The 13,356-nt window shown below is 47.1% G+C and overlaps 1 long non-coding RNA gene across 1 annotated transcript in view; it reads left to right on the top strand.

Annotated features, from left to right (window-relative positions):
• LOC121825421 (uncharacterized) overlaps positions 1-7,480 on the top strand; it is an 11,461-nt gene extending 3,981 nt beyond the window's left edge. The window contains exon 3 of the long non-coding RNA XR_006067690.2: positions 6,766-7,480. This is a non-coding gene — a long non-coding RNA (uncharacterized LOC121825421). The remainder of the gene's footprint in view (positions 1-6,765) is intronic.
• Positions 7,481-13,356: the final 5,876 nt, after the last annotated feature.

Genomic DNA, 13,356 nt, shown 5'->3' with positions numbered 1-13,356 from the left:
CACTCACAATTTTATAAAAACACATACACATATATGTGTGTGTGCATTTAGTTATGTACATGTGAAGTATTTGTGTGTGTATATATACATACATATATACATACATATATATATAAATCCTAGCTTGTGTGGCAGTATTTTTTATTCCAACATCTGATTTCTTTCAGTACTCACCCTAGAAAAAGGGAGCCATTTGGTGCCCGCCCCTAAAGCCTTTCATTTCAAACATATGGTTGGAGTCAGGGAGGTAGCTAAGTCAACAAAGTGTCTGCCTCACATATTAGTTTGCTTCTCTGTTGCTGTGATGAAAACACTCTAGCTGAAAACAACTTGGGGGAGAAAGTGTTTATTTGGCTTACACTCCCGGGTCACAGTCGAGCTTTGAAGAATGCTGCTCACTGTTTTCTCACTGGTCCATGTTTAGTTTTCTTGCTCATAAAGCCCAGACCCACTGGTCTAGGAATGGTGACACCCACAGTGGGCTAGGTCTCATCAATCATCAATCAAGACAGTCTCTCATGGACTTGGCCACAAGCCAATCAGATGGAGGCAATTCTTCAGTTGAGGTTCCCTCTGCCTAGGTGACTCTGGGTTGTGTCAAGTTGTCAATCAAAACTAACCAGGACACCTCATAAGCATGAAGACCTGGTTTTGATCCCTAGAACCCACTCAAAATATGAGTGATGCAGGTTCTAATAGCAGTTAGGGAAACAGAGACAGGATCCCCGGGACTTGCAGCCACCCTATCTGGCCTAATTGGTTATCTCCAGGCCAATGAGAGACTCTGTCTCCAAAACACAGGGTAGATTGTGTCTGAGGATGACACCTGAAATTGTTCTCTGGCTTTCCCCACATGTGGACACACATACACCCACCTGCACATACATACACATCTATGCAGACACACACACACACACACACACACACACACACACACACACACACACACATATTAGATAAATAGATGATACTAGATAGATAGATTAGATAGACAGACAGACGACAGATGGTACACAGAGCATTGTAGTTGAATGCATGTACTACAGAACAATCTGGAGGTCTCTCTCCCCTATCAGAACATAACCTGTGTTATAAGGCGACTCACACCTTCCCCACAGGAAACATGCATCAAATTCCAGCAGAGAGCTGGAAACAGATGTTTACATTTTCCTTGTGCCTTCACGGGTCAGAACTGCACATCACAAGATGAAAAATGTGCCACCGTAATGAAGTGTTAATTTCGTTGTAGTGGAGATTAAAAGAGCGTCACTTTAGTTAGCACAGAGGGAGCTGTAACCGGTGACTACATTTGACCCAAACTTCACTGAGCACCGAAGCAGGAACTGTAGGTCCCAGGAGCCCCGAGCTCAGCTCGGGGATCCAGGAGAGTGGAAAGCTCCCCTCCCCACACGGGCGATATTTTTCTTTTAACTTTAAGCAACGTTCTGTGCTCCTTGTGGTCTCCCTGCAACCAGTGAGGTCATTATAGTAGTGTGGATTCCTGGAGCATTGATCTGGCCAAAGCTAACCAGGGTTGGTGTGGATTCTAGGATGGCCTGCTGAGGTACAGACCAGCACACAGGTGCAGGGATGAGGGACAAGAGGAAGGAACACCCTTCCTTCCCAGTGTCCTCCAGACCCTAGGTCCAACATCCAACATCAGCTTCGCTCTGTTCGCACGGGAGCCAACATTGCTTCTTTCAGTAGCCACCCAGTTCCAGCTATGTTCACATAAGGCAACTCCGGTTACGTTGTAACCTACATACATGACTAGCAGCTAGTGTTGCATGACTTCTCCTGGGTAGACCTGACCGGTATGCATTCACCCAAAGATGCCACGGACAACCAACAGTTCCAGCCAAGTCCAGTTAATCATGGCTGCTCATGGGAGTTATGAGTGGTTCAGACAACCACATCCGTGGAAAGCCCACCCGAGCATGGGTGATGCTCAAGAAAGCTACGTCCTTGAAGCTCTCGGCCCAACTTGATGGCAGCTCCACCCAAGAACCCCGTTTCATCATGGCTGCTCCTCACCCTACCCGGGCAATTGTTCTCTGCTTATAACTTTGGAGAGGGACCCGTGAGTGTGAAACCTTCCGAGCTTCCTTCCTCCCTCCAGCAGCGAATGCTTCGGTTCAGATGGAATCCTAACACGGCCCACGAATAAAGAAATGTCCAGAGGTCCTAAAGCAACATTCAGTCCGTGAAACTAAAGCCAGAGCAAAACAGTTCTTGCTGAGCGCTTGCTCTGCTTTGGAGAGTGAATGCCCCCAAAGGCCCCTGTGCTGAGGGAGAGGGTGTTGTTGGGAATGGTCTTTGTTACCCAGCAACACTTCCTACAGCCTAAGGCACTCTGCTTGAAGCAGCCAGAATCTCAACTCCCCCACCTTGAAGGAGGAGATGTAAGAAGCCCAGAGAGGAGAAGGGCTAAGCTTGCACATGGGAGCAGAGGAGCCATACCTTATGTTATGGCTTCTAGCTTGGTGTTCTTGTGGAATTCCTAGACAGTGTTTCACTGTCTCTTTTGCCTGCACTTAAGACTCTTTTCCTCCCACTGGGTTGTCTTATCCAGCCTCAATAGGAGGGCTTTTGGCCTTGTCTTATGATGTTCTGTCTTGTTTGGCTGTCATCTCTTGGGAAGCCTACTCTTTTCTGAAGAGGAAATGAAGGAGGAGTGGATCTAGGGGGAGGAGAGGTGGGAGAGGGGGCTGGGAAGAGTGGAGGGAGTGGAAACTGTGGTCTGGGATACATTGTATGAGAGAAGAATCTACTTTCAATCAAATAAATTAGAAAGAAGGAAGGAAGAAAAGAGGGGGAGGGAGGGAGAGGGGCGGAAGGGAGGGAGGGGGAAGGGAAGGAGGGAGGAAAGGAGGGAGAAAAAGCTGAAGTTTATCTGAGCCCAAGAAACTACATCTCCCAGATCTACCCCTGCCCTGGGTTACTTCATCATTTGCTCAAAATTGCAAACCATGAGCAAAGTGGGTCCAGAGTGCTGCTAACCAAAACAGAGAAAGCACAGAGTAAAGAAGATACCCCAATGGGAAAGGCAGTCCAGAGTGGGCTGGGCTCAGCTCCAAGCCTCCGGGGCCACTGCCTCCTCCCATCTCCACAGAGTGGACTCACCTTCACCTGCAGAAGTCCACCCGTTCTGCCCCTTTAAGCAGCTCTGACAAGCACCCAAGAGGCAGGCCGTTGATGGACTGCCTACACCCACAGCCATCTATCCTCTGTGCTGAACTAAACAAGATGTGAAGCTCTGGATAAGGGAAGAGAGAGAGGGCTCGCCCAGCCGGGAATGGTCATCAGAGCTCTGCACACAGAGACTCACACCGAATCCTCAGACAGTGATGAACAGCGAGAAGGGATGGAAGGAGGGCCTCGGTGAGCAGGGCTGTGGCTCGGCAGATCTGCCTTTTGTCTGGCATGATGACAGAGGAATGGATAGTCATGGATGATCAGTGCCACTGTCTCAGAAGAAGCTGCAGCAGCGGACATGCCATGAAGAGTTGGCAGCTGCCCACCACATTAAGATCATCACCTACATGAGAACAGGGTCATGCCTACATATGGCCCTGGGAAATAGAACCCAGAAAGCAGAAAGTTGTGACAGTCCCTACATGGGGCACCTCAGGACTGGTATCTCCCCTTTTCAATGGCCATTTCACCCTCACCCCCACCCCCACCCCTGACTTTGGTCAAGTTGAGAGCATCAATGAATCCAGTGTGAGTACCCTAAAGCAGCTATAGCACATACCTGCCCACACATGGGGGATATCACAACAGATACCCATTCTCTCAGCATTCTGGAGGGTGCATGTCTAAAATCTACGTGTCCGTAGGGCTGTACCCACCCTGATAGCTCCCTGCCCCTCACCTTCCACCATCCTTGCTGTCCTGCCGACACATCCTCCATCTCTGCCTCTGTCGTCACATGGTAGCCTCCTCTGTTTCCCATTCGTCACATGGTCTGGGAAGTCATGGGCAATGGAACAGGAACTGACTCCAGCCCAGATGGGCTCAGCCTCATCGAGTTCCAGGGCTTAAGGTGCCACTTCCAAATAACGTCACTCATAGACACTGGGGTGCAGGATTTCAACCCTTCCTTCTGAAAGGAGACAACAGGGTCTTGGCCAACTCCTCCCTCAGCACAGAACCAGGAACAGTGTTGTAGGTTCTCAAGACTGATTCTAGTTGAACTGCTATTAAGTGTGCTAATTAATTTCCTCATTGGTGTAACAAAATACCTGACAGAAGCAGCCTAAGGAAAGAGGGGCTGATTCAGGCTCGTGGTTTTGCTAAGGCTCGTGTTTTACGAGGCAGAGGGGGTACAAATGGCGGCACATTCAGCAGCCATACACAGTGCTCCCAGGAGACAGGGCACCAGGCAAGAGTCAGGGCCAGGCTATGAACCTCACACCCTGACCCTGTGGCTCTGTGTCTGCCAACTAGTCCCCATGTCCAAAATGTCCCACAATCCCTCTGCAGAACGGTGCCAGCAACTGGGGTCTGACTGTTTAAACACGTGTGTGCCTTTTAAATGAGAACTTCTAGGAAGAAGCTGTCTGTGAGGGCCGGTGGGCTGGTCAGAACCACAGGCATGAGGAAAGGTTGGAATGTTGCAGATCCAGAAGCTAATCACCTGATCTCGGGCTAGTTTCAGCCCCCAGAAATGTTTGCCTACCTCTGTGTCAGAACTAACATCCTGTATCATAGATTAAAATCTTTTGGAATCTATCAACTCAGCAGACCCCTAGCTACCACCAACCCAAAAGCTAAGAATATCATCAGATAGCCTCTTGGACCTATAGGACAGTTACCCACATCCTTAACTCTAACTACCTCTCTGATTTAGCCACTAATGTATTTTAAACTGGCCTTGATGTATGACTTTCTTCTGTCAAACTATTAAAAACTTCACAAAATGGCTGACTCATTAGAACATGGAATCTGGGGCAACCTGCATCTAGATGTATTCCCGGAGCCATGTTCATTCAAAATGGCTCCAGAATAAATTCTCTCTAGTCCCTGTTTTTGTGGTTACAGCCTCTAGGGGGCACTTCACATTCAAATGGTAACAAACAGTAGGCAGACACCCAACGGAAGGGGGAAACCTGCCTCTGCTGTCCGGAGTGTTGAGTGTCTTTGTGTCCGGGATGCAAGGTGGCCACAAGCTTCCATTGACTCACATATGTCTTTGCCTCCGTTATATTTAGTAATAAGATGCGATGAAGCAGTCATCTTCATCACGGAGAAGAAGTGGAGAAGGAGGGAGGGCAGGAAGGGAGGGGTAAGGAAGGGAGGAGAGGGGGGGGAAACACTCTCAGAGAAGGTAAATCCAGATATCAAATGTGGGGTAGCCCTGTGGTTGCCCCAGGTTCACAACCCTCCCTCAACTCAGGAGAGCAGCTTCCTCCCGTTTTCTTTTTATTAAGACCCGTTCTCCGCCCCGACCCTGGACTAAAGACAAAAAGAGTCTGAAGGGCAGACCTTGGAGGCCAGACTCCTAGACCGGGGAGAGAGTAATGAGCCAGGAGCAGTAATCAGCCACTAATGGGAACGCCAATAGCCTCTCTGACACCCTGCCGAACGAGTCTGCAGAGAGAAAGACGAGAGTTATCTCACTGTGAAATCCAGAAAAGCCAGGAGCCGTATTCTGAATCACAGCCACTACCACCACCCCGCAGTCCCCACCACCACCACCACCACCACCCTGCATCTTCACGCGAATACAGAAATGCCTGGCCTCACTGGAAATGGTCCTCACCAAAGCTAAGAGCCCTCTAGGCTAAGCATTGGGCAGAGGACAGGTGTCAAGGGGACTGAAAGCATTTCTGAAGTGATCAGATTGTCCCTCTGCATCCCGTGGGGCTTATTCAGACATTTAAAAAAAAAAGGAAATAATGGGACATTTTCCACCCACTAAGTGGCTAATGGTCCCGCTAATCACCAGGTCTCCTTGGAAGCGTTTTGTTAATGACTGGTGTGAGCAGCTCAGACCGGACTTGGGGCTTCCAAATCCATACTTCTGTAGACATTTCCTGTAACTCAGTGTTAGGGACCAGGTGCTCCCCCGGCTTGCCTTCAGTGACTCAGTGCCAGCAGCCACCACGTCATTACCAGCAGCCAAATGTGACACATTGTCTCGGTCACCACCAGTCAAGTACCCTTTATAAAGTCCCCACCATCACAGCTCCCTCGTCCCCACTCAGAGGCAACCCCCACCAATAAACCTCTGCGTGAGGTCTGTTGCATGGTGTGATCTTTTCGGCATTCCTTGGCCCCCATCTGCGGGGGTCCTCCCACCTCCAAACCCTAACACTCACTTTTCAAAAACGGGAATTGGAGGGGAGGGAATTCGGAGCTGGATTTAACCAATGCACGTTATATGCGTGGATAAAATTCTCAAACAATAATAAAAGAGATTTTTTTTTAAAAAAAAATGCCTCCTTTAGTAAATGTTTTTGTTACAGGTTGGTAAGATGGCTTCGCAGGTCAAGGCCCTGGTTCCCAGGCCTGAGGACCTGAATTATCCTGAGTCCCACGTTGTCGAAGGAGTGAATCAACTCCCCAAAATTTTTTGGCTGACCTCCACACGTGTGCTGTGGCACACACACACACACACACACACACACACACACATGTGCGTGCACACACACTAAAACAAATGTAAAATATTCTTTCCTAATAAATAAAACATTATAAAGCTGTCACTTGAAGGAAAGGGTTTACATTATTGGCTCACTCATGTCTCCTTCTCTCACACAGGCTCGCCAGAGAAGGGCCCCATGTGTGACCCCATCCCCAACATGTGCTTAGCACCTGAAGAGAGGCTGAATGTGCACTGTCAGAGGAATGAAGAGCAGTGTGGGTGTGTGAACTGCAATGCATGTGCAAGACCGAAGGGCAGCCTGGGTGCCTGGCTGCGCATGTGCAGAATCAAAATTCAAAGAAGTTCCTGAGAAACCAGGAAATATAACACACAGTTCAAGCCACCAAACACGACTTTCCCATGAACTAAGTTTCGCCTGATTCTATCGTTTTTTCCCAGAGGACCAGCAGCCATTTCTGGTTTCATTCAATTCCTTTCTTATTTTATTTCTAATTTGTTTTTTTTTAATCCCATCTATTGGATGAATGCACATTTAGCAAACAGGAATAAACGGGCATCTTTCATTAGAACAAGATGGCTTTGATCTTTCTCCTGGACTTTAGTCCTATTTTTCTATTTGATGCTCATCACTGCGTCCCAGGGAACAAAGACTTAGGGAAAACGCTGCTGTTTTGGAGTTTGCTCTTGGAAGCCCTGTGGAGTTAGGCAGAGGACACTCTGGCTGTTGTCTCATTCTGAGAGGAAAGAAGGGAGCTCTCTCAGGTGCTTGCAAATACCTGCTCTTTTTTAACATGTTCACCCCAATTTCCACTCTTTCTGCCTCGTACACAGCCAGCCTGCTCTGGAATTAAATAAATAAATATATACGTGTGTGCATGTGTATGCCTGAGTCTGTGTGTGGGGTGCATGGGCATGGGAGGTCAGAGGTCAATCACGGGCATCTTCCACAGTCACTGGCTTCTGTCGTCATGTTGATACACCTGGGAAGAGGGACCCTCCGTTGAGGATTTGCCTCCATCGGGTTAGTGTGTGGGCAAATCTATGGGGATCTTTAGAATTAATGATTGATGTGGGAGGGCCCAGCCCACTGTGGACGGTGCCACCTCTGGGCTGGTGGCCCTGGGTTCGATAAGAAAGCAGGCTGAGCAAGCCATGAGGAGCAAGCCAGTAAGCAGTGCTCCTCCATGGTCTTCGTTTCGGTTCCTGCCTTGACTTCCCTCAGTGATGGAGAGTGATCAAGACATGTAAGCTGAAATAAACCCTTTCCTCCCTGGGGTTGGTTCTGGCCAGAATTTTATCACAGCAAAGGGAAGCAACTAACTCAGCTCCCTTGCTGCCTTGTTTTGTTTTCCTGAGACAAGGTCCCTCGCTTTTACCTCAAACACACCAATCCAGCTAGTTGGCCAGAGAACCCCAGAGATCCTCCTGGAAACCCTACCAGCACCACGATTCCAGGCCACCATGCCTGACTTTTTTTTAATGTGGGTTCTAGAGGGTCGAACTCAGACCCTCAAACTTGCATGCCAAACACTTTATTGGCTGCGTCACCCCCTTAGCCCACAAATTTTCTCACTTAAGAACCTTGGAAAGCCATTTCTTCATCAGACCACGCCCTCTCCTTATAGTACATGTCCCTTCCATGTTGATGCCATGTAGGTTAAATTTCTAGTCAGGAGACAGGAAGCCACATTGAGCTACATAATATGAAGGGGAAATATGTGCATTTTAGCTCATTTTCCATTGTTTCTCAATTGGTCAGCCTTTTGCATTATAGAGTACAAAGCTGCTATCAGAAACCTTATTTGTCTTATGCTCCCAAAAGAAAGGAAGTACTGTTAGGCTGAGGAGTATAATTTAACACCCATAGTAATCATGAAGATGGAGGGGATTATTATTTTGTGTGGTCCAACACCTATAGTAATCATGAAAATAGGGGTGTAAATGGGCAGACACTTGTCTCCCGCCTGCCAGTTCCCAAATAACCACCCAGATGCTTAATATTACTTATAAATGCTCGGCTGACAGTTCAGGCTTATTGCTAACTAGCTCTTACAATTAAATTAACCCATAATTCTTACCTATGTTTAGCCACATGGCTTAGTACCTTTTCCCAGTACAGCATTTTCATCTTGCTTCCTCTGCATCCGGCTGGTGACTCCTGACTCTGCCCTTCCTCTTCTCAGAATTCTCCTTGTCTGGCTCTCACGCTCAGTCTCTTCATGCCCAGCTATCAGCCAATCAGCCTCATAATTAACAATGAGCCTAATCCACAGCATAGGAAGTGGTGAGTATCCATGTTGAGTGGTCCTGAAAATAGTCAGGGATTTAGCAGGTAATTATCAAACACTGAACAGATAGGGGAGTATAAAGGAATGTAACTTTGAAATTATATTGATTTCCCTCTTCTGTGTCCAGACACGTTCTAAATAACGATGTCCAGACATCGTCCTTACTGTTGTGTGCTTTAATTGTTGTATATCGTTAATTGTTGGGACATTGATGCACTCAGAAACGGACCCCGATTCAAGTGTGTGGTAGCCAGTCATGAAGGAGGGCCTGGAGAATGGCTGGGACTATGCATAAGTCAAGGGGGAAGGGGACACAGGATGGCAGGGCACAGGTGAGTTCAAAGGAGAGGCTGGCAATAATTCTGGCCTTAGAAGGACCAACAGGATAAATATATCTGCTGGGAATGTGTTTGGTCATGGTCATATAAAACTGATCAGGATCCCTTAATCCTGAGGCAATGATTTACTTGAGAGAAAACACTGAAGCACACATACATTGTTCAACAGTCTCATAATGCCACAGTGCTCTCGGCTCATCCATCTTTCTCATCCTATACCCTCAGCAGATTGGCTATACCATGCAGGCTTCTACCTCACAGTCACAAGATAGCTGCTGCATACCCAAACAGCACAGCACACCCTCCCAGGACAGAACTCCAAACACTGGGTGAGAGGAGAGGGGACAGAGATGGGACTGTCTTGCATAGCTTCCACTTTTGACAGACGGGAGAAATCTTTCATCTCAAGTTTTTGGTGTGTCTCAGTGAGTTGCGTGATACGTCCTAACACCAGTGACAGAGGAATGAAGCTACCATGACTGATTTGAACTAACCAGGGTGCCCACCCTGGATTAAGGGATAGGTAGATGGTTCACACCTAATAGTCAACAAAACTCGCTAAGGATTGACAGTTTATCATCAGCCACAAAATAGAGGGCTCATGCATCTATTAACAGGAGAGACAGTTTTAGGTGATAGGCCCATTGGATGCCAATGGAGTTTATTTGAATGGAATTTAGCAGCTCAGCAAAGAAGTATCTCCCCTTCCCAGTCATTTGGGGACACGCTACGCTTCCAGGGGACGTCCTTGTTTGCTCTGTGTGTCTCAGTGTCTCCCCACTCATTCCTCACACTCTGGTATCTGGTGTCCCCGCTCAATGAAGAGGTGCCAGGCTCGTTCCACGACAACTGCTGTTCTATTGCATCTGTTTTCGCAACTACCTTCTATTTAAAGAAAATACTTTGGATTTTTAATGAAGAAAATCGGCTAGGTGCACGGATGTTTAATAACGTGTTTTACCCACGTGTGTGTGTGTGTATGTGTGTGTATGTGTGTGTGTGTGTGTGTGTGTGTATGGATGTGTGCATGTACGTGCTCATGTGTGTGACATGGAGGCCAGAGGACCACCTCGATTTTGACACACAGTCTCTCAGTGGTCTGGATCTCAGCAGTTAGGCTAGACTGGCTGGCAGTAAACCCCAGGATTCTCCTGTCTCCACCTCCCCAGCTCTGAAATTACAAGCACACACATCTATGCTCAGTTTTTGACATGGTTTCCAAGCTCAGAATCAAGTCCTCAGCTCAAACACTGAGCTACCTCTCCCATCCCAAGCAGTGTGTTTTAAAAGAAACATTAATTAAGAAGACGAATGGCCTGGCCAGTGTGACTTAAACATCATAAGGGTGTTACACACAGAGTGGGAATTTGGAGTTTTGAGAAGAGAAAGTCTTAAAAAAGAACATTTGACAGCTTTTAAAACCTTCGGGACAACCCAGAACCTATTAGGGAAAGCTGAAAACTGTGTCTCCACTAATTCAAGGCAAAATCAACAGAAACCCAAAGCTTATGTCAGCTTATTTCCTACAAAACATCCTAAGCTTTTTTTTCCCCTCTGAAGCTGTCCCTACCACTCCAAATAAAGTTGCCAATGGCTCCCCACAGCTGTGGGTTTGTGTGTAGCCGGGTACCAGGTTTTCTATGACCCACCAGCATCACATCAGTGGGTCCTATTGACCACCATAGTCAAGATTATCGTCTTTTGAAGATAAGCTGGAATTCGCAAAGGTCAGAATATATTGATTTCCATCCTGAAATTTAGAACCATGATGATGGGGAAAGCCATGTGCTGACACGGATCAGTCAGTGATGTGTCTCTCTTTGGAGAGTAAAAGTAAGAACTGAGCTAAAGACAAATGTTATCTTGTAAAACATCCAGATGACACTGGGTTCCAAAACAAGTGGGGAGTGTATGTGTGAGTGTGTGTGTGTGTGTATGTGTGTGTGTGTGTGTGTGTGTAAGTGTATAAGTGTGTGTGTAAGTGTGTAAGTGTGCATACATGTAGAGGTCAGAGGACAACCTTGGACATCATTCCTCTGGAGACATTCATTTTGTTTTATTAAATTTTTAAAATAATTCTATTTACTTATCTTTGGGGGGTACACACATGCCACAGCACAGATGTAGAGGTCAGAGGACAACTTGCAGGAGTTGGTTCTCTTCTACCTGCTGCATCTTGGGGACTGAATTCAGGAAGTCGGGCTTGGTGACAAGCGCCCATGCACACCAAGCCATCTTGCCAGCACCTGTTTTGTTTGTTGAGGTAGGGTCTCTCACTGGGACCTAGGGCTTGCTGATTATGGGCTGGCCATGAACCCAGAGATCCCTGGGTCTCTGACTCCCTTCTGCTGGGATGAGAAGTGCATGCTGCCACTCCAGGCTTTTGAGCGGGCTCTGGGGACCAAACTCGGGTCCCCAGGCTTATGCAGCAGTCAGCCATCTCCTCTGGCTAACAAATGGACTTAAAAGGATGTGGAGGTGGTTTCTGGGTGGCTGACATCAGGGAAGCTGACCTCTGGTGCATACCAGGGCAGCTAGTGCAGGATGAAGGTCATGCTCCTGGGGACATCAGGGCCAAGGAGACATAAATGGGCCATGCTGAGGATTTATGTTGCCTGTTCTGCCTCCGCACAGAAGCCTGGCATGCCCATGCAAGCTGGAGGAGAACCATTTCCATCCATAGAGATTGCTATGGTCTAAATGTTGGTTGTCACCACCCACCCCTGCACACACACTAGCAGCCGGGGAAGATGCTAAGGTCCTGATACATACGATGATGCATTGGAAGGCAGATCTTTGGAGGGGATGAAGATGACTTCAGCAGTCCTGAATATAGAGTTCTCCTAAATACAATTAGTGCCCTTATATCAAAGAAGCCCCCAGAGAGCTTGCTAAACCTTCCTACCACAGAAGATGCTCCACTTACAAGCCTTCAGCAAAGCTGCCAGGGCCTTGATCTGGGACTCTCAGCCTCCTTATCAGCCATCCAGTCTCTGAGATTTCAGTGACAGCAGGCTGGCTGGTTCCTGGGCGAGACAGGGCAAGGCTAGGAATGGTGTAGACATATAACTTGCTTCTGTTTTGTAATCAGAACAGAACTTGGAAGAACGCCTCTCAGACTAAACAATATGACATGACTTTGTTCATCTTGAGCTCAAACTTTAAAGCAAAAGAGAAAGACATATTTTATGGAAGAGTCAACAAACATGATCACTAATCTCAGTTGCCAACTTCACTGGCTCTGAACTCAATTAACATACAAGACTCTGGGCACTCCTGTGGAGGAGGATTTTTCTTGAGATTATTTAAATCGAGAAGACTTGCCCTAAACGTGGGTGGTACCTTTGGTGGCCGTCAAGATTAAAGGATTTGGAAGAAAGGAAGAAGCTTTGTTTTGCTTTTTCCCTGTTTGCCTTCACTCTCCCTGGCAAGTCCATCTACCCTGTGGCTGCTGCATTCCTTTGCTGATATTAGAACCACCTTCTTTGAAATCCCACTGTAGAATGAAGACCAACACCTCCAGGAAACTCACCGACCTTCAGCACTAGACTGGAACTGCTGAGCCATCAAGCATCCAGCCATCAAGCCAAACAGGCACAATATTCTCAGCCTCCCATGTGAGACAGTCATTGTTAGATTTCCCAGACAGTGTCCTGTAAACCAATGGAATAAATTCTACCAGTTCTGTTCCTCTGGATCCCCTTGAAAGAGTAACAAGTACCCACCAGTCAACACAAATCCCCATTTGCTTTTCTAGTGAATATTTGTTGGGTTTTTTTTTTTTTTCAATGATTTGTTGGGTTTTGTTTTGTTTTGTTTTCTGTTGGTTTTTTGTTCTTTGTTTTAAGAGTAGAAACACATTAAACCTCTTCATCCCTGACTGGATGGCAAACTCTAAGCTCATACCAGCAAAGCTGATTAAAGCATTAGGAATGTGTGTACACAAGTATAAAGTCATTCCTGTCAAATTTGGATCAGAGATAACATCAGCCATGTGGGCAAACCTGGACCTCCACCATTTAACACAGACAAATCAGGACGAACTGTCAGCAGCTTGTCGGGCCAACATAGACGAGGGCCTGAGAGTCATGTTGTTATTTTCTTTTATGAATTTGCAGTA

Source organism: Peromyscus maniculatus, chromosome 23, assembly GCF_049852395.1.
Source record: "Peromyscus maniculatus bairdii isolate BWxNUB_F1_BW_parent chromosome 23, HU_Pman_BW_mat_3.1, whole genome shotgun sequence".
NCBI lineage: Eukaryota > Metazoa > Chordata > Mammalia > Rodentia > Cricetidae > Peromyscus > Peromyscus maniculatus.
The sequence above is the reverse complement of the archived record's forward strand: the minus strand, read 5'-3'. Positions and strand labels throughout refer to the sequence as shown.